Source organism: Larus michahellis, chromosome 10 (assembly GCF_964199755.1).
Source record: "Larus michahellis chromosome 10, bLarMic1.1, whole genome shotgun sequence".
NCBI lineage: Eukaryota > Metazoa > Chordata > Aves > Charadriiformes > Laridae > Larus > Larus michahellis.
In genome coordinates, this window is record NC_133905.1 from 15225100 (window position 1) to 15253090 (window position 27991).

Consider the following 27991-nt stretch of genomic DNA (forward strand, 5'->3'; position numbering starts at 1 on the left):
TACCATCTAAGCAGAAAAAAAACAAAGGGATTGGAGGAAAGATGTATTATCTCCCTCTTGCAGATGGAAAACTGAGAGGCATAACAGATTAAGTGAATTGCCTCTGATCGTTTAAGACAATCTGTGAGAGCTGTGCAGTGAACTTGGATAATGTAAGTCCCCGTGAGAGACACGGCCACTAAATCATCCCTCCCCACCCAGCCCACGGGGGAAAGAAGGGAACGATCTGTGATGAGACACAATTGGGGTTGTTTGGCCTGGAGAAGAGAAGGCTCCGGGAAGACCTTATAGTGGCCTTCCAGTACCTGAAGGGGGCCTACAGGAAAGCTGGGGAGGAACTGTTTGCAAAGGCATGCAGCGACAGGACGAGGGACAATGGTTTTAAACTAGAGCAGGGCAGGTTTAGATTAGACATTAGGAAGAAGCTCTTTACAAGGAGGGTGGTGGTGAGACACTGGCACAGGTTGCCCAGAGGTGGTGGAGAGGAGGTGCCCCATCCCTGGAGACATTCAAGGCCAGGCTTGATGAGGCTCTGAGCAACCGGATCTAGTTGAAGATGTCCCTTCTTCCTGCAGGGGGGTTGGACTAGATGGCCTTTAAAGGTCCCTGCCAACCCAACACATTCTATGAGTCTATGATTCTTTTCCGTCTGCCTTGCTTCTAGGGCTCGAGATTCATGCCCTGTTTTCCTTGGCATCCTCTGCGCTGCTTGTAGCATCTCTAAGGCCAAAGTCTTCCCTTTGCAGGAAGAGTGGGTTATGACAACTGGTTTGCTTTCCTGGCGCCTTGAGATTTCTTGCTGTCAGGTGTGAATGTGTTGACAGTAAGCCAGGTAATAAAGATTAACAGCGGGTGAAAAGGATAGCTCTTAAGCACCTGTTGCTGTTTACTGACAACATTGGGTATAAAACTGAAAGGATCAAAATATCAATACAGGAGAAAGTTAACATCGTTCCCTTTAGACAAGAAAAAAGGGAAGGAAAACAAGTAATGCAGAGTAGCAATACAGTGTGTCCAAGGAGGGAGCCAGGCTAAAGCAGGTGGGAAATGGAGATGGATTAAGGAGACTGTGACACAGATGGGATCAATCAGGAGGCAAACGAGGAAGATGATAAATGAGAGAGGAGCTGGCAGGAGAAGATCAGCAGAAGGGACTTGAGGAGCAGCGTGGGGAAAAGAGCGTGTTTTCATCAGGTGAGCAATAATCCAGACTGACTTGGGGTAATTGCTGTTGTTGCAAGATGAATGTTCAGGTACTGTAATGTGCTGCATTTATAGGATATGTCTTTGAAAGAAGTATCAGAAGATAACCTCAGTGTAAAAGGCCCTTTAGCTTTCCTATCCAGAGATCCTTCCAGTGCTCTTAAAAATAAAAGGTTGAAACTTCACAAAGAAAATTCCTCTCTTGCCGTGAAGTATCTGAGACCCGAATTTCTCCCCATTAATTCCCATCTGTCATCTTTTTTTCTCTTAAGACCCTGCAAATCCATATATTAAACAGCCCCTTGGATGGGCAGAAGAAACTTTTATCTCATGTACTGATGCGCGCTTTCACCAGGGCCTTGGTCTGGGCCTCAGGGGCTGGATGGGAGTTTTGGCATTGATGAATCTGACTTAGTAGGAGAAATCTCCTGGTTTGCAACAGAAATTTGGGTACTGGTTCTTTTTTTAATGTAGTAGCAAGTATATCATATGCACCTTAGGGAAGAGGAGGAGAGGAAGAAAAGGAGCACTTTGGAGTTCATGCTGTGAATTTTCTACAAAGAATGACTTTAAATGCACTTTTTGTAATGCATGACTTTATTTTAAAAAAGGCGGCGTTATTAAATTTGGCTTTGTCTGTGCAAACAAACATGAATTATTTTGCTAGCTCAAGTGTCTTCTCAGTCACCCATAAATAAGAAAATGACTGGAAAGTACAATTGATCAAAAATGATGCATTGAGTTTTTCCCTACAAGGGGGCCATTGAATTGGGAGTTCTCTCAGGTCATGAATTTCTCACTCATCCACAGAAAGCCTTTCTCCTTCAAAACTGCATTTCATAATAATATCTTTGTTTTCTGCAAATGATGCAATAATTCAGATAAATCTGCACTCATTGAGGAAAAATAGAAATGAATTGTTTGTGACATCTAATGAATTTCCAGCCTGTTCGGAGGGAGGAGGTAAACAGGTCTGACAGCCAGCTCCTGCGTCTCCCTGATGAATAAGGGCCTGGCGGGTGGATGCTGTGTCCGGCAGATGAGAAACAAAAAAAATTCAAAAACTGAAGGGGGTTGATCCCGGAGAGGAACATCTGGGATGTCCTTGTCCTTTGGCCATGGCTGGGCTGGTGGTGGGACCTCTCGGGAGGTGGCGCTGAGGCTGAGCTGCTCCCCGTGGAGATGGTGCTGGGCTGCAGCAGCTCTGCTGGGTGAGGACAGGGGTGACGGCTTGCTCTCCTTCCCGAGCTTCTGGGGTGCTGGTACAGGCTGGAAATAAGGCAGATGGTTTCTTGCACAAGCACATCCAGGCAGCAGCAAGGGAAGGAGGGGACTTGCATCCTTACAGTTTGGGGGGATTTCTGTCTTCAAAGTGAGTTTGATTGAAATTTTGTTGAAAAGCACATTATGTTTGCTTAAGAAATGGTGTCAGGTTATTGTTTCCCAGAATATTCTTGGTTGGTGGTGCTTGTTTGGTTGTGTTTTGTTTTTCTAAGTAATGTAGGGAATGGGCTTGGGATTGCCTGTGCCAGCCAACATGAGTTGGGTTCATGTTGAATTGGCAGCGTTCGAAGACGGTGGGTGACCGTGGAGTGCCCTGGCTTCTGTGCATTTCTGCCAGACAAATTTTGGGCTAGACAGCCCTAAGAAAGCTCTTATAGGTATATTGCTTTTAGCAGTGAATTAGCTACATATGGTTGCGAATCGGTTTCACCCAGAAAGGACAGATTTCCAGAGTGGATGGTAATAGCTGCAGCCACAGGGCTGCCAAACCAGTGCGCGTTGCCATCTCCTTGTCTGCGTCGACTGGTTTTCGCTCCTTGCTGTTGTAGCCTGTCTTCTGCATTGTCTGAGGGTGCCGGAGGCCGGGAATTAGGAGCATCAAGAGAATTTTCACAAGATCAGGTATGCAGTTATAAGTAGATTATGAAATGTTGGCTGTAAAACTGAAGTTTAATAAATGGGTCGAACTTATTCCAGTTCAGGGAGCTAATGCTGGGCTCTCTGAACAGGAACATGGCTGCATTGATGCCATTTAACCTACATGTAACTGGTGTTAGGACAGATGCACTGAAATTAATTTGATCTGTTTGACCTACATAGTTACACAGGGTGGAAATAATAAGAAATAAACAAGAAGATGAGACCGCATTAGAGCAAATCCTATTTTTGTCCTATTTTTTTTTCCTGCCTAGTGAATACTAATGTACAAATCAAAGGAATATACTTAAAAGTGTTTTAAATAACCATCCTTGTCAGAGGCTGGTGAGAAGGGAAAGGCTTGTCATTATGCAATAGAAAAGATGGAGGTGATCTTTACAGGCAGTAGGGGAAAATAAGGAGCAAAAGACTACAGTGAACGCCTCTTTCCTGAAGGAAGGAGCCAACCCTTCTGGCGGCTCTTCCAGACCCGGAGCAGTTACAGACCTGCACAGCAGAAAAATATGCCTCAAGCTGGCTTTTAGTTGGCACTGAAAGATGTGGTTACCAAACTCTAAGCTATATTTTAAAACAGTGTGAAAGGGAAATAATTATCAAGGTAACGGAGGGGGGGGGAATGCTTAAAAACCCAAGATAATTTGCAGGGCGGTTGGGTGTGTGTTTGTAACCATAGTGTTTGTTATTTCTTTCCATGTGCCGTGGGGAGTTGGTGCTCCCCGAGGGGAAGGCAGGGGGCTGGGAAGGTCCCCTCCTGCCGGGGCGGGGCTGGCGGGGTGGCCCCAGGGGAGGTGCTGCGGCAGGAGACGGATGCTGGCTTAATACTTGGCATTGCTTTGCTGGGTTTAGAGATGAATTTGGAAAATTCAGGGAAACAAAGGCAAATTGAACCAGCTGTGTGCCATCTTGCATACACCGTGCCTGCACACACGCCTGCTTAGGGCGGAATGCATGCTCACCGGTCCAGGTGGGACAGAAGGAATGTGTTCGGGGGCAGAGCCAGCCTGGATGCTGCGTGGGCATCTGGGATGTCCCCAGCCATGTGCCGGCATGTGAACCAGGCTCTGCTTGTGTGCAGACACGTGAGAGATGAGGAGGAGGAATGCTCGGTTTCCCTGCTCTAGATGGGAGTGAAGAGGGGGAGAACGACCCAAAGGACTCAGATTCAGCTGGCCCCACCGAAACAACAAAACCCATGGGGACTCAGTCGCTAAGCTGGTGTGGTTGGGGGTTTTTTGGTCAAGTTGAAACTGTAATCTTGAAGAAAGCAGGGAAACGATTACTGAAAAGGCCCAGTCACAATGAATCTGAGGATATTGCTGTGTAACCGAGTTTCGGAGGGGTTAATGATGCTTTTTGAATGGTGTGATCTGCCTGGGATGCTGGGGTTTGAGAAACAAGGAGCTGAATACAGGAATAAAGAATTCTAATGAAAGGCTCATATTAAGTAAAAGAAATAGATCGGCAATGTCGTGACCTACAGATAATGGTAGGACAAAATCTTACATACAATTAAGCTAATGAGGCCGGGGTGGACCTCTAACAAGAAAGGCAGCGGTGAGAGCATCTCGTGGTGCGGTGGAGCACAGGAGCTGCTGCTCAGGAGCTGTTAGTCTGCGAAGTGGAATGGCCTCCCAGGCTTGTAGAGCCTCTAGCCCCTGAGTCACTGATTTCTCTTGTTCCCAGGGAGAAAAAAGTTAAAAAATCTAATTTCAGTCTTTCCAGCTTCATTTATCTCTCAGGTTTCTGTGATGATGCGACTTACTTAACATTATGGTTCCCATGGTGGGATGTGTGTATGAGCTCACCCCTAATCCTCACCCTCTTATACAGCTTCGATTTCTTATCCCCTCCCCATTTCTATGCTCAGATATGCTCACTCCCCTCCCCGGTGTCCCCTCCAGCCCTGGTGCCCACACTTGCTTTCCACATCCCACAGCCATACTTCTGCTACTTCTGTTTTTTTCCCCCTTTTTTCCCCCCTACCCTTTCTCCCCATCAGTCCATTGCAATAAGGAAAGATTACCAAAATGTTGTCTCTTAAGGATATCTGTTTATCCACTTTGAAGAAGACTGTGGCTAAATGTTTTTTAGATACTTCAGGCTTTCCGGGCTTCACAAGAAGGCAGTTTTCTTCGTATACAGAGAACCTCCACTGCAAGATTTTGCAAATCTCTCAGGTTTCAAAGCTAACTCCACCAGTCTAAAATTACCCCATTAAATATCAATTATCATAAATCATCACAAGATGCTGTTCAGATTAAATATGCTCCTACTGGGTCTTTCTGTCTGGAAATATAACCAAGTGAAGAAATGTTAAAATGAAATGAGCGGATATTCCATGGGGTTTTTTTAGTGTTAACTTGGTGTCTTGTCTGATTTTCTTGTGACTCTTTACAAGATTATTTTTTTTAATGTAAACTTTATTGGATGAAATGTTCTTACCTAAACTTAGACGGCTGCACGTTCTCGGGCACATCTCCCCGTGTGGCCCATTCCAGCAGGGATGGGCTCAGACTAAGGGCACACGCAGGCTAAAGGGAATCAGTTAATTCTGGCGCAGATTATTAAAGCTGCGTTAGCTCTTTGTGTGGAAGTCTCCTGCAGAACTGACTGTGGTTTGCTGTCGTTTAATTCACACTGGAAGTGGATTGAGCCTCCTTCAGCCTTATTCTGAGTAAGTGCTTCGATGAAAGGCTGAATTGAGGCGATTTCATTTCTGAATCGACAGAATTAGTGTTTGAATTGTTGCCGTGTGAGCGAGTCCTAGATGGTTTTACTGACTTCCAGATCACAGCAGAATTGCTGATGTGTGTGTGTTTTTAAGCTTTGCAAAACAGTGCTAATGTCTTAAAATGTGAAAGAAATTCACATTAAGAGGTGATGGAGAAGAAAGCAGGGAGACATTAATCTTTTTTTTTTTTCTTTACTGGCGACTGTTTCACCGATGTCTACTAGTAGAAACAATGATGAATACATGTAACGTTTTCCAACTAATTTCTGGGTCACTTCTCCAATTGCTTTTGAAAATGACTAAGCAGTATTTAATCTGTTTTTAGATACACAAATCAGGAATTATGCTCTCCCTGAAGCAAGGCTGGGCACAGATCCCGGCTTGCTGGACTTTTCAACTTGTGCTAACGGCTGAAGCACCCATGCTGGCAGCGGAAACGTGCTGCTGGGATGCAGGGGCTGGGGACCACTGGGATGCTCGGCAGCTGTACTGTCAGCTATGAGCGCCCTTTACACAACTGTTATCTACTGCTGGAGGTCTTGTTCATAACCTTGAAAAACTTATTGCCATGGTCCATTCTTTTCCCATCAAACATTGCCACTAGGGAAGTGAGATACATCAGACAATTCCTCCTTTATTTATTCTTTAGGCTTTTACTCTGAAATTGGGAAAATGGTGACTAGCTTTCCCACCCCGTTCCAGGTGCTTGGAAATCTAGATGAAAAGATGTACTTTCAATCAGGGAAATTATTTTTTTTTTTTAACTATTATTTGGATACACCTGTAGTGTAGAAGATGATGCTTGTAGAGCAAGTTCGAAGTCAGCAATTCAGTTCAAGCACAGCTATTTTTCAATAGGAAGTGGTGTAAGATGTAATGCATTTTAGTAACTAAGATGATGTTGGCACTCAGTGGCAAACTACAGAGTTTGCACCCAAGTTGTATCTTGGATTCAACTTGGAATTACCCGGTCTCTCGTTCCCCTGCCTGTGTGCTACCAAATGGCTGAGCCACGGGGCCAGCAGGCTCCTGGCATGGCGCTGGACCAGCAGCGAGCCCTGCCGTGAGCGGTGGCTTCCCTGGTCGCTTCAAGCACTCCGCTTTCTTGCTTTGCTTTTTGTTTAAGTAACAAGCGCCCCATCCAGATGCTATGTTGTGGAAGCGTTTGCAACATCTGCCGCTTTGGCAGCCTTCTCAGGCAGTGGTGTCAATGTTTTCTGAGCAGGCTGGGTCTCACAATGGCTGATTTAATCTGTTGGGCACTATTTTTCTTTTTGACTCATCTTTAAATAACTTTGTGCCAGTCTGAATTGATTGTAAACCTTTGTACGGTCCATATAAACAAATCTCTGCTTGTAGGGAAACAGGGCATCCACCTAAGAAATATGTGTGCTGTTCACGCCCTGCAACAGAGATTTTTGCCATTCCTTGGTTACAGGTGTACATCCAATTAAAAGTAATTTCTAAGACAAATGTTACTCAGTGATTAAAAAAAACCCAACAAATATATATATAAAAGAAACCCATGGAGTCTTTTTTTATTATTAATGCATTAATAATGCAGTACCACATGTCATTTGGAAGATGTGACTGTAATGTTCAACAGACTTCAGTGACGAGCAGTAGCAGTGTCTTGGCAGTGACTGGGATGTGGATTCAGACTTCAAACCAAGCTATGAAAAGAAGGGGTTTGGGGTTTGGACCTCCTTGGCTTGAGTTTTACTCTGCCTGACTGAGTATGATGGTCTTTGTTTTGCATTAGTAGCTTGCTGTTATTCTGCGGCAAAGCTGCTGTGTTGGGTCTGGCTGAGGTGGGGGTGATTTCCCCCCTGGGACGGTGTTTTGTACTTGTACTGGTTTTGTACTGGGTGTTGGTAACACCTCAGCGCTTTGGCTCCTGCTGAGCGGTTGCTCCACAGCATCGGGGCTGGCTCTCCGTCGTCCCCCCTCACCTGTGCGCTGGGGTGGGTGAGATCTTGGGAGGGGACACAGCCAGGACAGCTGACCCAACCGGACCAACGGGCTGTTCCGTACCAGATGGTGTCTGCTCAGCAATAAAAGCCGAGAGAGAAGAGGGTGGGGGGCGCGATTTGTTATTACAATGTTTGTCTTCTGTGTACTGAAGTCCCGCTTCCCAGGAAGCGGCTGGACATCACCTGCTGGTGGGAAGTAGAGAGTAAATCTTTTGTTTTCCTTTGCTCCCATGCACAGCTTTTGCTTTATTAAACTGCCTTCATCTTGACCCACGAGTTTGTTTGGGGGTTTTTTTCCATCTTATTTCCTGCCCCCCCACCCCCCAGTTGTTGAGGAGGGCAGTGATAGAACAGCTTGGTGGGTACCTGGTGTCCAGCCAGGGTCAACCCCCCCAGCTGCCACGGCAAATCTGTCTCACGGAGCAAGTAAGAGGTCAGATGTTCCTCACTTTGGATCCAGACCACCGCCTCCAATTCAAGGAGTCTTTAAAACATGTAGGAAAGGGTAAATAGTTGATGAATTAAATCTAGGGTTGTATTTATACTTGAGTGAAGCCAGTGTGTCTGTATCAGGCTGAAGCGTTTGATGCAGATGCTACTGAAACCAGTAAATGTCAGTCTCCTCCGCTGGGCTTTGATTCACGCTCTGCTCCTCTGTTCCAGTCACAAAACACGGACAGCAGGAGCCGACACTGTTTGAATCGCAGAGTTGCGCTTTTTGTGATAAACACCCATTCTCTTGGGTGACCATTCAGCTCTCTGGTGTGTGCTGTGTGCAAATTATAACACCTTCTTAATAACTACAGGTAACTGGAAAGAAAACACAGTGGAAAATTTTACAGGCAACACAGCTGAGTGAAAGGAGGACACATTTGCATGTGTTTCACTTATCTAAGATCTTTAATGAGAGGCCGCTGTTCATAATGGCTTGAGCAAGTTTGAAGTGAGAAAGCTTCTTTCATCTCTACCAATCATGTAGTGATTGTTTAATTCATTGATCAGTCATTCCAGTATCTGTTATCTTCTGGAGGCGATAATTCAGAATCCTTGATCCCAAGACGGCACCGTTTCAGACTCGGGTAGATCCAAACTAGAGCTGGGAGGTTTGTGAACAGGTCACTCTTCTGCTTTAATGATCTTTGATGTGTGTTAGCATTTCTTCTGCTTTGCGCATGAATTTAAATAACCTTAGCTCTCGCTTTGGGGCTTTTGGAGATGGATGGAAATTGCCTGTTCTTCCTGTGGAGGGTGTTGGCAGGTCCAGGCAGGCAGAAGACTCCTGGTGCCATCACACCAGCCCTCTGAAGAACAACCGTCTGCTCACGGGGGGCATTAACGACATAGCATTTCTCCTGCCATGGTCCTCAGAAACAATTTTGCTTTAGTTTTTCCAAGGCAGGACTTACCGCTCAGCTTCTGTTTGGATCATTTCACACTCAAGCATCCTTTCCTTTCAGAGAAGCTATAACTTTTATGAACTACTTCTCTGGGTGATGCAGAGCATCACAGCTAAGTTATCTTCTTTCCCCAATTGCATGGGAAACCAGAGTTCAGCCGGTTTTGTGATGCGTCCCTGTTTTTTTTCCATATCCCATGAGATTTATGTCAAAGGACTTATTTGGTGAAATCTGCTGCATTACAAGCTTTATGCTGCTCAACAGGTCAGACCAGATAAATGCAATATCTCCTGAAACTCTGTTTCTTCTTCCCTTAATCTTTGCAGTCCTGTATTTCATAAAACCTGACATTTCTGTGGGGGTGAATCCCTTTCTGGACGTTAATACTCTTGTTTAATACGTAGGGGTGCGGATGTCTGATGTCTGATAGGACGTCACGGAAACACAACTGGATGCCTTTTGCATCTCATTTAAACTAACATATATGAGTGCTTGGTTTCACCATCACATTAGATTAAGAACTGTCTCGATAATATCCTTTAATTCTTTCTTATGATCAGGCTCACGCTACTGATGCTACACAGATGCTGCCTAATTTGCAATATTGTCTGAAGGAAAGATAAGTCGCAGAACATGATCTGCAAGCATTCATGAGTGTATACGCACTGATTTTATTTTTTGTTCCCTCTTTCACGTTTGTGTAGATGACTTAAAAAAAAAAAATAGGACATGTATTTTGCTTGCTGTAAATGTAAATATAAATCCTCATCAGCAACTGTGTAATCTGGCAATGATCTCTCTTAAATTGAAACAATAATAAATTTTGTGAATAGAGCTGAGGATTGATGGTGTCATCCTTGCAGGCAGTTTATATGTAAAGAGTTTTATATTGACTATGCAAATCGACATTGAAATAACACCAGAAGGGAGCAAAAGATAAAGAAGCCGCTAAACTTACATGTGAATACTTGCAAATCAGCTCCCCCAGCCCGCAAGCGGCCTCCTCCCGCTTCCCAGCCTGCCTGCTCCCAGGGACGCTTGTGACTTACGGAGGGCCAAGCATTGCGCCGTGGATTTCCCTTTGCTTGGGCAGTTGGCAAAAACTCGGGAGGTTCCGGAGACAGCCCCATTAAGATGGTGTATAGGTTGGTTCTGTCTTTATTGTAATGCTTATTTATACAAAATATCCTGAAAGGCCGCCTCAGCTGGTAGAAACAAACTCAGACTAAAGGAAGCCATTTCTTTGTGCAGCTGCAGCTCCAGTATATCAGTTGCTAAACAGCCCCTCTTCCTGCCACCTTCATGCTTGCAAATACGGGTGGTTTTCTGTTATCTCCTGCACACGCAGATGGCAGGCACCAGTCGTACCCCGCTGCATCTGTGCTTGGGGAAGCACATCAGGCTTTGCGATTTAACGCTGATCTTCCCCATGACTTGATGTTTCAAGAGGAGACCCGAGTCCCAGGATGTTTTTCAGATAAAAGAATTTAATCATGCCTCTGTGTCTGCAAGAGTAATTGGCGCCGGCTCTGGCTTGAAGAAGATCTGTAGTTGACTTGGGATCCAGCCCTCGCCTGCTGTATCTATTAATGCGTCTCAGCATAGTATAAATCACTCTGTTTTGTTTAAAATCTTGCTTATGGTTGAAAAACAAATGGTATAGCATAAAATGTACATGTGGGTTGGTCCCCTGATAATCCTTCAAGTAAATTAATCTGAAAAATAATGAAAAATACTTGAAAAAAAAAAAAAAGCCAACCCAAAACATCTACATCCCAAAGCACATTTTAATGAGTCTTTCTCGAGCACAAACAACAGAAATAAAACTCCACCCTCTCCTCTTTTTACAAGAAAAGCAACATCAAAGAAGAGGAGAAATTGTCAACGTAATTACAGAAAGCAGTGACATTCTTCTCCTAGAGGAGTTTTATGAATTTTGCATTTTAGAGCGCAGTCCCCATTGAGGCTTGTGTGTGCGTGTGTCTGTGCGTGTACCAGCCGCTCCCTGCAGCGAATCCGTGAGATGAGTTTAGGAGGAGAAGTGGTGGTTTTCGCAGCACGGATTAGTCCTTTCCTTACTTGAAGGGCCCCGCTGTACCTGACCTGGAACTCCTGCCAGGCCAGAGTCCTCCATGACCAAGAAACGGAGAAGAGCTGTTATTCTGGGCAGGAGCGGAGCGCGCTGTCAATGCAATCAAAGTGAACGTTGCAAATTGCGGAGCTCCTGAGTATCGGAATCTGGGTTACTGTATGTTTCAATGTTAATTTGTTTTTTTTACTGGATTGGAAATTTTTTTATAGTAATGGTGCTACATCAGGGGACCTCTCCTGGGTTATTAGGCACGCTGTTTGTAGGATGGAGCCTGAGGTATTGGATTACTGTGTCCATTTCTGGGCTCCCCAGTTCAAGAGAGACAGGGAACTGCTGGAGAGAGTCCAGTGGAGGCTATGGAGATGATGAGGGGACTGGAGCATCTCTCTGCTGAGGAAATGCTGAGAGCCCTCGGGCTGTTCAGCCTGGAGAAGAGAAGGCTGAGAGGGGACCCTCTTTAGTCTGAGGGTGGTGAGATACTGGCCCAGATTGCCCAGAGAGATAGTCAATGCCCCATCCCTGGAAACATTCAAGGTCAGGTTGGACAAGGCTTTGAGCAACCTGATGTAGTTGGAGATGTCCCTGCTTATGGCAAGGGATTGGACTAGATGGTCTTTAAAGGTCCCTTCCAACCCAAACCATCCTGTGGTTCTATGAAAGGGGGCAGAGGGGGATGCAGGCAGGCTCCTCTGCTTGGTCCCGAAAGCATTTGGCAGGTCGGTTCATCCCCAGGTGCCCTCACTACAGGTGCAAAATTCACCCAAGATGCTGTGAAAAACCTCCAGTGAACTGAATAAATTGTACAGTGGAACTGAAGTTAAAACACCTCCTGGGCCTGATTCTGCCACCCGCCATACGCCTGGCTTTATTGTGGAAGTAATCCTTCTGCAGTCGGCAGGATTATTTGTGGAGTTAGCTGCTGTTCAGAATAAATAAGTTATGAAATCTGGCCTGATGTTATCAAAGAGGATATTTCAAAGTCGTATTTATAGATTCAGAAGTATTATTTGAATAAACGTGGCGGTCTGCATCCCACTCGCACCACAAGCCTTTACCACCACAGCGATAAACACAAGGCAGAGAAAGTACCTAGCAGAAAATTTGCAGGTAAATGAAGATTCATTAATAGAAGCGTGATTTTTCAATAGGTCTTTTTGTGTGTTGGAAATGTGCTACTAATGCTGTGATTGAAATGTCCCCTGGGGGAAAAAAAAGCTGACTTTAATGGGACCAAAATTACATGGTGAAACCTTTGTTTCTTGCCACGTTTCTGCAGTGCCCAGCAGCAGGATTTCACTTATTTCGGCGTCGCCTGCACTGCCTTCCTCTTGCTCTTGTGGAGAGCTCTTAACCGAAGCAAAGTGCCAACAAGGGGGTAGGTCACTCTACCCAGAGCAAGTAAATCAGATGCTAGATCTTTGTTTCTGAGATGTTTTCACCAGAAGCAGCATAATTAATCAGTCCCAGCAGAATGACTGAAAGGCAGTTTTCCAGGCTGAATAACTGGTTTCTGTGAGCTGTGCCTCCTAAAGTAAAATATTTAAAAACCCAGCGACTTTAAGTGAGAATGTCACACCAAATGCAGTAGTATTTCTACCCTTAGTCCCATTTCTGCCTGCAAAATATAGATGCTTGTATGTCCTCATCCATCAGCTGACAGCTGCTTGCTTATGGGAATGGCGATGGTTTGACATCAGACCACTAAAATATCCTTAATGGCTGGGTTGGAAACCTCTGGCATTTTTCATCCCTCTCCCTTCGTCTTCCTCACTCTTTTTCTCAGATTAGACTGATATTGAATCTCACTGTAGTGTATAAAAGTATACCAAACTGGACATCACATGAGATGGAATATGAACTAATGCTTGGTAAATATGATGTGTGTTTGGGGAAGCAAGAAAAGAGAGTGGAGTTGCGCATAGGAGTAGCTGTAATCCCAGGGTAACTGGGGTGGGAAGGTCAGGAGGTCTCTGGTCCAGCCCCTGCTCCCACTGGAGCTCTGGGCCAGGCCAGATTGCTCAGGGATTTATCCATCCTGGTACTGGAAGCCTCCAAGAATGGAGCCTGCACAGGGGATCTGAGCAGCCTGTTCCACGGCTTGGCTGTGGTTTTCCTTAATGGCTATATATCATCTCTATATAACTTTATACACGTATATACATACATACAGCGTTTCTATGGCATAGTCTGATATATAGCTTTTCCCTTCAAGACTGTGAGAACTGATGGAAGAGTTATTTTTAGACTTAGGTGGCTCTTGCATCAAGCCTATAGGCATTAGGCAGTTTCTTGAGCAGGCACGACTGTATGCCAACATGCAGAGGACAAACAGGGTTGCAGGACCACCCCGAGATAGCTGGAAGAAAAAGAGTTGGCAATTAAAGCACTTACTGGCAAAGGGCTAAAGTATAGAGGAAAACTGAATGGCTGTGGGAAAAATAAAAGTTAATGGAAAGTAATTTGGCAACTTAATCTGGAGGTTGGCAGGAATCCAAGTGGATAATAATTTGATTTCAGCTGCTTTTGTGTACTTAGTCATTCAGATACCCTGCAGAAAGTCACACCGAGCTCAGCTGGCTTAAGATAAAGCCAGCAGCTCCTGTCTCGAGCTGGTCAGTCCGGGGCGTGTAAAGGGCCACTGCTTCAAGCAGTTCATCAGGGGGCCGGACTAAGGTTTGATGGAATTTGCACTGATGTATTGATGGAAAATCTTGCTTTGCAGGGACGTTTGATTTTCCTATCATCATCTTGTTGTAACAACTTTCAGCTTAGGCAGTCTAAGTATGTATCTCCTCCCCCTCATCTCTGGATTTCTAGCACAATTCGTTAGAGCCGCTGTGACAGTTAGACAGGCATCATATCTCTCTGTGTGAGTGGTATCACCATTAAGATAATGAGAAAAGTCTGACCTAGCGCTCAACATTTCTACACATAACACAAACTTAATGAAACTACCAGCTATTTCTGTGCCTTCGGAATACGCGAAGTTCTCTCGCAGTGTAATTAAATTGCTAGGGTGCAATTGTTTTGCCCTTTTCTTCAAGTTCTCATCAGCATCCTTGTTCAAAAGCTTGTTGCTTTTTCACATGGCTTTGCTATCGTGATACCTTTAAATGTTTTCCTAGTTATGGAGTTGCCTGATCCAGGGTGTTCTGCCTCCAGGTGCCGAGGATGTGCACATCATCCGGCTGTTCATCTGAACCTCGCTGTGTTGTTCATCCGTTGTGCGTGTTGAGGTGTTATTCTTACTTGTTCAGAAACACCAGAGTGGGACACTGGCAGTGAAGAAAAATACCATTATTTTATATAAATTGTGCCTTTAAAAGTAGTTTTCAAGTGCTAATGCAGTTGAGGCTCTTCCCGTGAAATTTCAAGAGTTTCTTTACCATATGTGGGCAGTTTACGGCTGGATTTATTTTCATTATGTAATTGTTCATTCTAATGACTCCTGTATGCATGGACCCTGAAGACTCCATTTTAAAAATAAAAAATTTAGAAAAAAACGGAGATCACTGTTTAGCTTCTAATGTAGGAGTTGTAAGTCATCAGAAGCTCTCCAAAATGACTACGGCACCTGTATTTGTAGGACGTTTAGGTGTATCCCATTCCATTTGCACGGATGGGCACCAGCTGGACACTCAACAGTGCTGTGGAAGGACACATCATTTTCAGCTAACAGCCAAAGAGGATGATGAATTTGGGGTGCTTGGGAAAATGGGCAAACACCCAATTACATGTTTGCTTGGCTGTAACTTAAAAGAGCCATCGACATTTCTCGATATACATTGCTGTAGCCATCTAAGACTCTAAGACAAAGCTCTGGACATATGGCTAAGAGTGTCTTTGGTGCTCTGAATTGTTCATTAAATATTTTATGGACCCCTCTGTCCAATCTAACGTCATTAGCAAGATAGGGAGGGAGGGAATTTCAAGAAGTAGTCTCTCTCTTCTCCTAATGCATCTCTTCATGCTTTATGTGCCCCTCTCACATTGCTGATTTCCTTGGCATCAAATTGCCCTTCAAAATGGTGAATGATGTTCGGTAGTGAGGGAAATGTGGCTGTTGATAGCTGAAAATAAAACGTCAGGAGTGAAATATTAACCCCATTGTAATGTATTATCTAATTAGTGTAACTTGCTGCAAACTTAAAATGCACTGCTCTCAAACGAGCCCCAAATTGGTGCTTATCTCAACAGTAAACTTATTTAATATAAATATACCAGGGACTCTGTTGAAGTCTGTGTGTGTGACTCACCCATCTATTTGGGATATGGAGCATAAGTCTCTGCATTTCTTAGTTTTAAGTGTGCTTTGTCAGCCACGCTATCGGATTTGAAGATTGGAAAAGGCTTTTATGCAAGTACTTAATTTTTGAGGGGAAAGAGTATGCAGATTTTGGCAACTAATTACTCTAGTTGGTTTAAATTAATAACAGGAAGATCTGCCGTTATGACAGTAGCAGTGGAAATAAATGACTTGCAGGGTTTCCAAAGGAGAATGCTTTTCCCGACAAGGCCAGGATAATGACTGTGCAGCTCAGAAAAGTGCAGTCATTTTATTCTCTCGGATTCCGCCTTCTGAAGCAAGGAAGAGGGAAAGTGGTGTTGCCTTTCTCATGAGCCTAAAGATTAAACCTTTCTTTAAGACCCGAGGCAGCTCTTCCAGAATGCAGGGCAGTGAAAAAGCTCCCCGTAAGTAGCTTAGCCTTTAATACTAGATGGAAAGATGTTAACAGTAACCAGCGATCAAAGCTGCTACCAGCCTTTCAGGGCTGTATTTACCAATCTCCCCTCACACCAGTCAAAGAGTTTCCCATTTATGTTATGTCCCGTTTCTGTGGAATTACAAAAAGCGGGATACGCATTTCAAATGCCAGGTTTTAATTAATGCCCCTACACCCATCAAGTGAACTTGAAGTTTTGTACAGATATTTCTTTTTTTCTTGTCCTGAAAAGCGAATGCTCCAAGCAGAAGAGTTTTTTCCTGGCATTGAATGCAGTTACAAGAGCATACGGTGGTGACCATAATGTACAATACCAAGGAATGAAAAGGAAAGCTTCCAACACTCAGCTGACTTGTAGCCAATGCAAACAATCGAGCAATTACTGTAAACTTCTGAAATCCATTTTTTGAGGAAATATGGGAAAGTTTAATTGACCTGATTTCCCCAAATGGTAGGAACCAGAAATGTTCTGAGGGGCTGAAAGTGCGCACCCAGCCCAGATAATGTCTCTTGTGCTTGACATGAAGATCTATCCTTTATTTTGCATTTCTAGGGGTGTTTCTTTAAACTTGCGTGGCAGAGCTTCATAGTTGACAGCAGTCCTTCAGAAGCCCATTCTGTTAATGAGAAGAGGATATGGAGAGAGCCCAGTTTCCCTTTGGTAAACCCATGCTAGGTGTTCCCGCTGTGCTTTGTGTCCTTCAGGCTTCAGGAGATGCTCTTCAAGAGGGTTTGCTCTATAACATTAACAGTACTTAGGAGAGACCAGCCAGCCTGTAGATCCCTAGATCCTCCTCATTGCCCTTTTTTGAAGGTGAGCTTGACATCTGTCTTTTTCCAGTCATCAAGGCCCTCTCCAGTAACTGCGACCTTTCTGTGTTGGAATGCTAATGAAAATTGTCACTTATCCTTCCCTTTAAGGTGTCAAGATTCCAAATTGCTTAGTAGTGCAAGAAAATAATTAATTTCAAGCATAATCATTCATATTTAAATTGTTTCCTTCTCTTTTGCAGTTCTCACCCAGTTGGAGTAGTACATTTCCAAGGTTAACTGTAGTGGAAAAGAAATAAATGTAATTATTATCGATACTCTTGCAATATGAGCAAACTTGTTTATTTTCGCATCTTTTATCTACAAAGACTGTGATATCTTTCATTAAGAAAACTTCACTGATGTATTTAGATCATTGAGTTGTAGTTAAAATATTTCAAGTTTAGTCCAGTTTGACTGTTTCTGGGCAACAAGGTCCATCAGTGGCCTGATTCTCTTCTTGCTGAAATTCCAACTTGACATCTGTGTGACCAAACGTTTGTGTATACTACAGGTTAGGCAGGAGGCTTTCCACTGCCTCGGTATTTATATTGAGCTCTTTTAGTGGTGTGGGGGCAGGTGAGCCTGTGAGAGACGTGAAAGATGAGTTATCTGGCTGCTGACATTTGTCAGTCCCAGTATTGTAAAACTTCGCACAACCGCATATGTTGCAGGTCTGTAACCTGCTAGCCTGAGACATCAAACCCAAACGCTAGTGCCAAAACGGTCTGTCATGCATCGTGTAATGGTGTATATCCTAACTTCTTGCAAAAGATATCATTATTCTTTGTTGATTAGCAAAAAAGACACACTGTGGAAAAAAATGTTTTACTGTTGTATCAAGAAAACTGTGAAGTCTAATGTAAATTATCTATGTGAGATCAGCAGGGAAAAAAGGGGTAGTTAAATTATCTTTTTTTGACAGAAATTCATCAAAGCCCATTTTATTGGGCTTCTCTCTTTGAAGATTTCCTTTCCTAGCCAAGATTATTTCCATCACATGTTTTCAGTGTTGTAGGAAAACCTCAGATTCTTCTTATGTCTGCAGGCAATGGAAAGCAAGAAACTTATAGGAGCACTTTAAAGAGCGTGGGGAAAAAAAAGGACTGAGGCTGTCCATGTAGCCCTTGGGCCACTGCACAGGACATCAAGTCACAGTGCAGGTGTCTTTCCTGTGTAAGACACTCGCCTTATTTTAGGTACAGTTCATAGAGAATTTGGATTCCATGCCCTTCTCTTTGGACTCACTTCTAAGCTTGTGCTAATTCTGAACTTTCAGTCTTTTTTTTTTTTTAAGAGAACTTGGATGAAATAAAGCATGAAATAAAAGTAGGAACGTACAATTTAGAATTTTCAGAATTTATTTAATGTAGGCGTTAGAGCCTATTGACCAAGTTCAAGGACATTGAAGTTCTGGACTAAGACACATTTTAGGTCAAGAGCTGCAAATGAACAAAGGTAAATCCTTTTCCCTGTCTTAAGCCATGACCGTTAAGCAAGAAGTGCCACCTCCACAGGCAAGTAAATACGGCTGTCTTGTGGATGTTCTGTCACCATTGGTCTTTGAGTTGTCGGGCTCCAAGGTTGTGACTCACTTTTTTTTTTTACATCTACAGTATCTCGTTTGTTCAGATCTCAGTACATTGCACGTAAGGACTTCAGCAGCCCGTTCTGAGCGTAGGGTACACACGTGTCATCAGTTCATCCCTTGTTACCGGTCCTTATCGTCTGGGTTTCAGTTAGGTGTGACTGTCGATCAGCCAAGTCATTACTAACTTAGTGACTCATTTACTTTGGCATTTTGCTTGATTGGTTTGGTTTGTGTTCTGTACCAGAGAGGAGCCATTAGCTAACATTGTAAGAGGGTTATTGTTAGGGATCACATCATTCATTTAGGTTATCATTTGGATACATACCCCTCAAAATTTTGCAGGCAGCGATAGAAAATATGGTCTCTAATGTGCCAAAAATAAAGTTGTGCCAATCTTTCATATTGGTGTTTGCAGTGTCCGTCCTGCAGACAAATTGCTGGTGGGACCCTCCTTTGGCAAGAGGCGTCAGTAGCAGGAGCCAGTTCAGCACAAGTCCCTTCAGCCAGGGAGATGTTCACAGCAACTTCTGTGAGGAAAAGCAGACACGCCGGCCAAATATTTTTGCCAATAACTTTTTTTTTTTACAGATGGAGAAAAAAAAATCTTTAATACTTTAAAATCAGGGAAGAGTCAGGTGAAGCAGAAGACAAAGCAAAAGATGCAGCTTTTAAAGGAAAAGTTCGTAAATAAGGATGTTTCTGATCTAGAAATAAAAAAGAATAAGAATCCATTTTTCCTTCTAACTGAAAAGCTGCATGAGAGTCAATGAACATCAAAAATCATTGTATTCTTCCTGGCTGCTCTGGTTCTTGAAATGCTCACTGATGAATTGGAGATTATTTTTGGGCCATGCAGAAGTTCTTGCACTGTAGACATCCATACTGATGATAAACTGCCACATAATTTTTTTCCCAGTTGTCAAGCGCTTAAGGCAACAGTTGTAGATTCATCCAGTACATCATTCTTTGTAATCTGGAAGCCCAGAAAGTTGCACAAACAGATAGCCAGCACGTAAGGTGTTGAATGGTCACTTCCCACTCGCATTTTGTGGATCAGATTTTCATTCCATCAAGTGTCAAATGCCCTCCACCCGCATGTAGGGCTCCTGTGTTTTGCAAGCCTAGCTGGCAGCCCAAGCAGCTGGCTGGATGCGCCGCTCTAAAACGCCTGGATTTAAAAAAAGTCATTGTGTGTACTTGAAATTATGAAAGTACAAACCAAATAATTATGTATTTTAATATACTATGCCTGTCTCTGTTAACAGCTAATGATGTATGTTCCAGATAGGTCAAATGCATAACATTTACATACCCTGTGGAAGAAGAGGGCTGCTCTGAAGTGATGCAGCTTTTGTTATTTTTGTCATCTTTGTTAAGCCAAGCTGCTCCGGCTTTGGATGGAGTATTTAAATGCTAGCAGTTGTAGTTTTAGCGACTTCACATTTCAATCAATAGCAAATCAATATAGCAAGAAAGTGTTTTAGACTCCCAAGTTTTTGCTGTTATCTTTCATATGATCACAGTAATCATTCAAGGCTCCTTGGCTGCACTTTGAAGAACAGATGTATTTACTGGAGTGTCTTCTGCTAAATCTCAGCTCAAAGGAGTTCAAGTTATCTTCTGCAGAACTTTCCCTCTGAATCATATATTTTTCTATGTGTGTGTGTGTAAGGTGGGTTTTGTAAGTTGTTCTCTCTTGGACTTCAATATGGAGGTAGCTACATTTTTTTTTTTTTTAATTGGAAGGGGAAGTGATCTTTACATGTGAATTTCCTTACATCTTGCATTGCAGTTACTTAGTGTTGGCAAAGCACTTTGAGATCCCTCTGCTGAAGAGACTATTAGACCTAAATTGCATTATTGCTCACTTTTGTAAATGAGAGAAATATAAAGTGCTACTTTGGCAGAAAGAGCATTTTGAAATATCGGATTTATTGAAAATTGTTGTGTGTGCTACTAGTAAGTGAATTCTAGCAATGAAGTCAGTAGGCAAAATATCTGTTTGCATTATTATTCCTTCAGGCTGAGTGCTAAATAGATCTGCATTGCCTGTAAAAGCAGTCTCCTGGTGGCTGAGATGAACTGGAGGTCCTCTGCCACCTAGGGTTGCGAGCAGCTCTCTTACGTTAAGAAAAGTTTTGTTGTTGTTGAAGATACGAATCAAATTGGTCCAAACATGGGCATTCATAATGCGTCCACCGCTCTTGGAAAGCTCCGCTCACTTCCCAAATGATCGGGAGTTTAACGGGTTGATGGAGCTGCTGCAGGACAGGACAGTGTCGCTTGAGGAGCAATGCTCCAGCAAGAGGGACTCAGTCTCTCTTTTTGTTCTGCCCCCTCTTTCTGTCTTTTGCCTACTTTGTCTCAAATCAGCCTCGTTAAATAAATCTTATTCTTCAAAAGGAGAATTGTTGTCTCTGTTCATAGTGGGCAGCCATTGACTAGTGGTTGGGTCTTGTCAGCTGGTTTCGGATCCTGGGAATGTTTTTTGCCACATGGAGCAGTTCCAAAATTGTCTTTCAGCTGTCACGCTGTCAGGTAGTCTTTGTGAGAAGGATTTTAGGCAAGCAATTAATTTTAAGTTTAGTTAGGAACTTTATAATTATTTCCATAGCTTGGTGGGGTTACATCCAAGAGTCATGATATCAGACACACAAAATACTTCTTCTATATTGCGTTCATAGGATTTCAGATTAGATGTAACTTAGACCATCCTGTTTTGAAAGATAATTTTTGAAAAGAGCTTTATTGATTTAGAGTAATGTTATGGAAAAGTCTCTTCTCGCTTTCCAGAGTGACTTATTTACACTATACTCTAATCGACTCCAACGTTGTATACTCTGGAATATCTCTTATTTCTCCGTGGAATCAAAGACTAGAAAATAAAGAGTGGTGGAGAGTGTTGGCTGGCATTTTCCCCTAGAAGTTGGCTAGGAGCTAGTAAAATATTAGGGCACATTACTAATTTAGTTATTGTCAATTCTTAGAAAATTTATGAGGGCTGGCTGATTTCCTAAGTAACAGAAAGGTCTAATGCTTGGGTTGATTCTTCCCCTTGCTGTCAGGCAATTACGTGTCCTCTGCAGGCAGAGGTTGTGTGGGAGAATGAAGACTGCAGGACATTGATTCTCCAGGAGAGCTGACAGTAGCTGTTGTGTAAGACGTCCTGATCTCACGCATGTCACAAGTCCGTGTGTCACTTCCATTTATTTTCAGTGCTTGTGGTTTCCACACAGCGAATTAATATGCAGAGTGCTTCAGGTTTCATGAAATGTTTCTCCCCACTCCCTTGAACTCTTTAATGGCGGTGTTTGCTAAGTCAGCTATATTTTGTACTTGAGCTTTGAAATCTCTCTTGTTTGCTTCTTTCAAAATGTCAGAGCTCGCTTTGCAGTACGTGCGGGCTTGTGAGCAAGGCGTTTGGGGGAAGAAAGATAATCTGGATCAGTGGCTGTGTTTTGTACAGGATGTTTGTGTTTTGTACTGACAAATGGATGCATTCTCGGCAGCTTTTACCTGTGTGAAGGGGCTGCAGAGCTCCTGCCCGGGCCGCAGGGTTCTGCTGGAGACAGGCCTGCTGCTCTCTTGCCCATGTGCAGCTAGTGCTTCCACCTCCGGGAGCTTCCCGGTGTCTTTCACTAAACAGCTTCAGCTGGCGAGGCTGCTGCAGTTTGATTCAGAGGCCGACCTGGCTCTCGGCAGCCCATGGACAGGCGAGGAGAGGTGATGGAGGCCATCATGGCGTGATGACCATGCGCTGGTAAGCAGCAGGGAGGTTGGAGCCCCCCGCGGACCTGCTGTGTTAGAAAACATAATGTGAAACTGGAAGAATTGCTCTCCAGACCACATTGTTCAAGGGAGGAGGAGGAGGGAAGAATATATTCTGGGATGTGCATTAAAACCTGCTTCTGCTAAAGCTGTCAGTGGCTTTCATGTCAGGTACTCTAATGCTCCAGTTGGGTTGCTGTCCTATATTTTTCATATATATGCTTAGTCTCACAACAGTGCTTTGTCTCACAATAAACTCATGGTCACCATGAACTATGTAGTCTTCCAGACTTTAATGAGTTTACTGCTCAAGGTGTCCAAAATCGGCTATTGCAGACTATCAGGGAGCCTGGGCTGCGTACCCCGAATGCCAGGCTGTATGAATGACTGTAAAACAGTGTGTTCCGTGTTTGTTCAGGTGCATACTTTGTTTCGTACGCTATTCATGGGCTACTTAATTTTTTTTTTCCTTGTCATTGCTCCATTTCCCAGTCTTTGCACTCAACCTTGGGTTCAGAAGCCCAAAACCAGAAAGAAGGCTGGGCAAGGCTGAGTGTCTGAGCGCGTATCAGAAGATGTGGCTTATGCAAACCTTCTTTAGCAAGTTTGTCCTTCGATGCTTCTCAGGCTGTGGTGTAAAAAAAAAAAAATAAAATAATAAAATCTTACTGCAGGGCTTGCTGTGCGAGCAGAGAAACAGGAACAGACAGGGATGGAGGAGGACTTGCCTGGCTCGTTTGTAGCCTTCAGGACTTTAATGCGCACCCTTGAAGACTGTGGGATTTTTACTTGTTTATTGGCTTCAGTGAGAATAGACCAAGCTTTCACATGTATTTGAGTTAGTAATGTCATTGCTTAAGACTGGTAGAGACCTTCCACCTTGAAACACAGCTTGCTCTGGCTGTCAAGACTTGTGGCAGCTCCCTTTACTAAAATTACACTGAAAGAATAAAATGAAATTTATTGCATATTTAATTGGAATTTCACTGCCCTTGTCCATCTGATAATGAATTGGTCTTCAGCACAAGGAAAAAAAAAAAAAAGAAAAGATTCTCTTGCAGAACCCAGCTATTGCTGATGGTAATTATAGGCTGTATATTCAGCTAATAGGAGTTTGAACTGTGTTTCCAAGTGCATGACTTGATAAAAGCGTTTTGTATACTCAAGGAAAGAGCCCTGAGTTAATTTCTGTACCTCAAGGGCTCCCAGGGTTTTGCAGGTTTTTGACTAGAAAGTCATCATGGTCCAGTTCCTGGAGGTGTTGGGAGCATATCTCTGTCCCTCACGGACACCGTGGGGGGACATTGTGGGGTCTGGAAGGAAGGGCTGCCCCATTCGCAGATGGTGGGTGGTGAAGGTCTTTGCTTGGGCCTTGGTCCTGCAGGTTTTGTAGCAGACACGGCCACAGGAATCTGTGGTGAAGACAACTGGCATAACACAAACCTGAAGCACAGTCAGCTGGTGCTTACAAAAATCTTAATGCCAGTGGTTTGAATATTCAAGCAATACCCAGAATAAAAAGTTTGGTAATATTAATGTGAATTATAAATCCCCTTGTATGCCACTTTCAAGTTGTTGTCTTTTTTGTTTGAAATGACCTGACTTTTCCAGAAAGCCTCTTTCTTCCTTTTCATACATACAAAAATTTAACCTGGGGTGTTTGGAGAGAACAGATTTTCCCAGCGGTGTCTGGATGATACCCTGGTTTTTTTTCCCATCTCAGCAGTGGCCGTGTTGTTGACAAAAAAGATATAGAAAGGTGAAACTATAGGGACTGCCTGGGATCTAATAAGTCATGTAATTAATCTGTTCTTTGGGAAGATAAGATGCAGCTTGTTCTTGCTCTCCTGTGCACAAATGGGGAAGGGAAAAGAGGGTACCCCAAGGAAAGCAACTGGATTTTGGTGCTGCTTCTGTCGGTTCAAATCCCTGTCCTCTCTTCTCCCTCAGCAATGACCATCTCTCACTTGAGCTTGATGTTGGTCCAGATTTCCTGTATCTGTTTGTTAAAATCTTATTGTTGAATGAGCCCTTCATGTCATGTTGTCCTTCTCAGATGGATGAGAAGCTTTTCTGATACTGATACTCCAAAACAATAGCCTGTGCTCGGCAGGGAGAAGAAAAAAATAGTCCCCTAGGAACTTTTTACTCATTAAAAAAACAATTGCAGGGATAGAGAACCACTGCAAACAGTAATCATTCATTGCTTTGACAGAGCTCCCCTTGTCTGGGAGCTGCAGTACATCTTTACACTAAAGGCATTGTCATCTGCAAGAATAATGTAGTTTTTCTAACCCCCAGAAAAGAAACAATTACTGCAGAATAGATATTATACGCACACTTAAGCAGCCCAGAAGGCCTTCCTTGGCAAAACAAGCACAACTACAATTGAGCAGTAATGTTGTTTTTATAGAAGCAGGAATTTAGATGCCTTCCCCTGGCGGCAGCCTCCAGGGCAGGGACGAGCCATGCTGTGGGATGGGGGGATGTTTATGTATGTCCATAGGCGGAGGGGATCTGTGGGGATGAGGTAGATGGGGATGCCCCAAAACCGGTGCCGCCTGTGTCTGAATATCCACTCTGTCTTGCTCTCTGGGCTTAAAATCTTCTCCAACCTCTTTTTTTTCCCTTCAATTTCAAGGAGCTGGGGCTTGTTTTCCCAGCTGGGTCAGCCTGGTGATGAGATTCACAGATTATTCCTTAAATCAGGCAGATTGAGAGGGCGGCGCAGGGCAGGCACGGGCTGAATGTGCATCGCTGCCAAAGACCTCTGCGGCTGCACTCGCAGCCTCAACTGCTCCTTCAAGAATGAAAAGCTTTGATGTGGCCTTAGTCCTTATCCAGAAGTGACTTAGGGCTGAGGGAGCAACAAATTGCTGTTACTGTGCGGGCAGCTGACCATCAGAAAAGTCAACTTCCCTCCTCCCAATCTGTTGCCTTGGGTTTTAGCACCAATTTGTGTTCAAACACAGAGATTACTTAAAAAAAAAATATATAAATATGGACAAGTACGGGGTTTTTCCTTCTCATATTGGAAGATGTTTCTGTGAGGTTTTTTTTGTCAAGGTCTCAGGACCTGAAGACGACTAAAGCATGTGGGAAGGTGGAGATGGTAACACCTGCATTCTTCCTCTATAATTAAGTTTAAAAACTCTCTCTCTTTTTTTCCCCAATAAATTTTCTGTATATTATTAATGAATGCAAGGTGAAAATATATTTGAAACAATAATAGGAATGATTTCCAGCTCTGAATTAAATTAAATGTATGAAAGCTTCCTTATTTTGGAATATAATTCAGTGGTAATTATATCATACAGGCAAAGCACCAATCGCTTCCTCCTGATATCCTTTCTCAGCTGTAGCGCGCTGGTGGAAAGCTAATGCACTTAAAGGATTACGCAGTAAAAAGTTTTCCGAATATGAGCACAGCGCTTCCAGCGGGGCAACACAATCTCTCCCGCGCTGTTCCGACCAATTTAAATTGTTACTCTGAAAGGATCCTGAAATTCCATTTCTAAATAATTGTTTACGACCAGTGGCTGCTGTTTACGCAGATAGCAGCTCCTATTTTCTCTGCTCATATTGCATTGCAAAATAATTACTTGGTATCACGCTGTTGCCGGTAATGGAAGGAACTGTCTCCCTCGCAGGTGCCATGCACACCAAGAGCAACGGCGTCCTCTGGTCAGCTCAGGAGAGGGCAGGATTTCTGCTGATTTTGTTTAATCACCTTGAATGCAGGCCCAGGGCCAGTCGGGCACTTCACGGTGCAGGGTTACAGTGTCAGGTGTCCTCAGAGGCACAAGTTTCATTCCAAATCCTTCATGTGCAGTGGTCAAAAGTAACAGTAAAAGTTGTAGGAGATAAGTGTCCTATATCCAATGGCATCTAACCCCACACTTTATTTGGCTTAGATGCTCGTAAGGAGTTGTATTATCTTCTTTTGCTACCGGTCATTCTCTCCTTGGGGACACAAAGCGTGTCCTTGCCACCACATGGACGTTGTGTGCTCTAGTGATGCTACATGTATATAACCAAGCTAAATTTTAAAACTTGGCCAAATGAGATTTGAGGCAATTTTAAAATATTAAAAATATTTTAAATGTAAACGTTTCTGTTTCTCCTGTTGGCTTTCACTATTGCATGGACTGTAAGTCCATTCTCATCAGTAGAGGGTAGTAACTTCATGTTGTACTGACCATGAAATTATTTTTAACATTCTTCTAGTTCCATAAGAGAAGATTTTCCAGGCTTAGCTGGTAGCTTTGCATCATCTTTTCTGAAATTCAGCTCCTCTGTAGTCACAAAACAAGGAAAAAAGCAATTATGATCAAGTCTGATACCTGTGTCCTGCCGCTTCCCCGGTGGGGGAATGTTGTTGCGGGTGCTGGTGGCTGCGTGTTGTCCCCGAGATGTTGAACAGGCGCAGAGTGTCTGCTGAGGCCGGCTCGGAGGCAAACGCCATCTGCCGAGCTCCAAGATGTGGCTGTGGGTCACATCTTACCCGTATCCATAAATGAGGCATTACTGGGAGCACAGGGCAGGAGACGAGGTCTCCGGTCTCATTTGTGTCATCTGAGAGCAGATCACTAAATGAGTTGGTCACTAATGTCTGAAGAAGGAGAATTTTTGACTCAATTTTGCCTTTCTCTTCCATCTGAGAAACAGGGAAAAAAAAGTACCATAGCAGTCTGAGTCTGGGCTTCATCTAATTAAACCCCATTTGCTCTTACAGCCTCAGGAGCTGACTCCAGAGCTTTGAGTGTGTTAACCATCCGGAAGCCATGAGTTATGGTAGGCAGAGGGGTGTATACTGTGATTGCTCTGTCGAAGGCAATGTCTTTAGCTTGAAAAATTTACAGCAATCTTGCCCTATGATTCATTGATTTAAATCAATTTTCAAAGGAACGTCTGCAAGAATTAAAGGATTATAAAAATGAATGAGTAATATTTCTCAATCCATTGTTGATATGACTAGAAAAGGGTGGATGATTTACTCCCTGACAATCTATAATTCTACTTGTTAATAGGCTGGGTGAAATCCTTCATATTTATGACAAGGGATTACAGGACTCTCCAGTGAATTAGCACAAACCCCAAATGAATCTACTGCAAGTGGCAGCATAGATGAGGATTTATAAGGATCTGATCAAGGAATTTTCTGGAAAGATTTGTAATGACACACTTAAATTTGTGCATACTTCCCTAAGCTTCTGTTTAAAAATAAAGATTATATAAATTAATTGACAGTTATTGCACCATAATCATGTGAAGGATGTAGTAATACTAATATCATGGAATTCAAACCTAAGAACGGTGCAGCACCTTTTAGTCAATTAATAAAGACAACTGTATTAATTTAGGCCAACTGTAACTGTAGTTATTTGTTAGGTAAACTCAAAGGAGAGTACAGAAATTTGTCCAATAGGCAGTTGTCACCAGCGAGTTAATTATGCATTGTGGCAAAAGGAGCACATCTTTCAAGAATAACAGATCATCAAGGGAGACTTTGAGATATGATTAAAAACATGAAAGAGTTTGAGAAAATTAGCAGATGCCTAAGAAGGGAAATAAACAATCATCAAAAAGTAGAGGCTGGCAAAACCAGATAGCTCTAGGAAAGTCCACAGACTATTGCCTGTCCCCAAAACAGGCAAAAAAGGAACCCCAAGAGGCAGAAAAAAGTTCTTGAGAGAAACAAATGAAGGCTGGATGGAGACCGTGCAGTAACAGCCTCACCAGGGCGAACAAGAAGGGTAGA

At 43.3% G+C, this 27991-nt stretch overlaps 1 protein-coding gene across 7 annotated transcripts in view; it reads left to right on the forward strand.

The window, feature by feature from the left end:
- Positions 1–27991, forward strand: part of GRM7 (glutamate metabotropic receptor 7) — a 304695-nt gene that overhangs the window by 21314 nt on the left and 255390 nt on the right. The window contains exon 1 of one of the 7 annotated variants that reach the window (XM_074603380.1): positions 1163–1194. The exons of the other annotated variants lie outside the window; for them this stretch is intronic. The gene's annotated coding sequence lies outside the window, so the exon portion shown is untranslated. Of the gene's footprint in view, positions 1–1162; positions 1195–27991 lie in introns of those variants that run through there. 7 annotated transcript variants of the gene reach the window in all.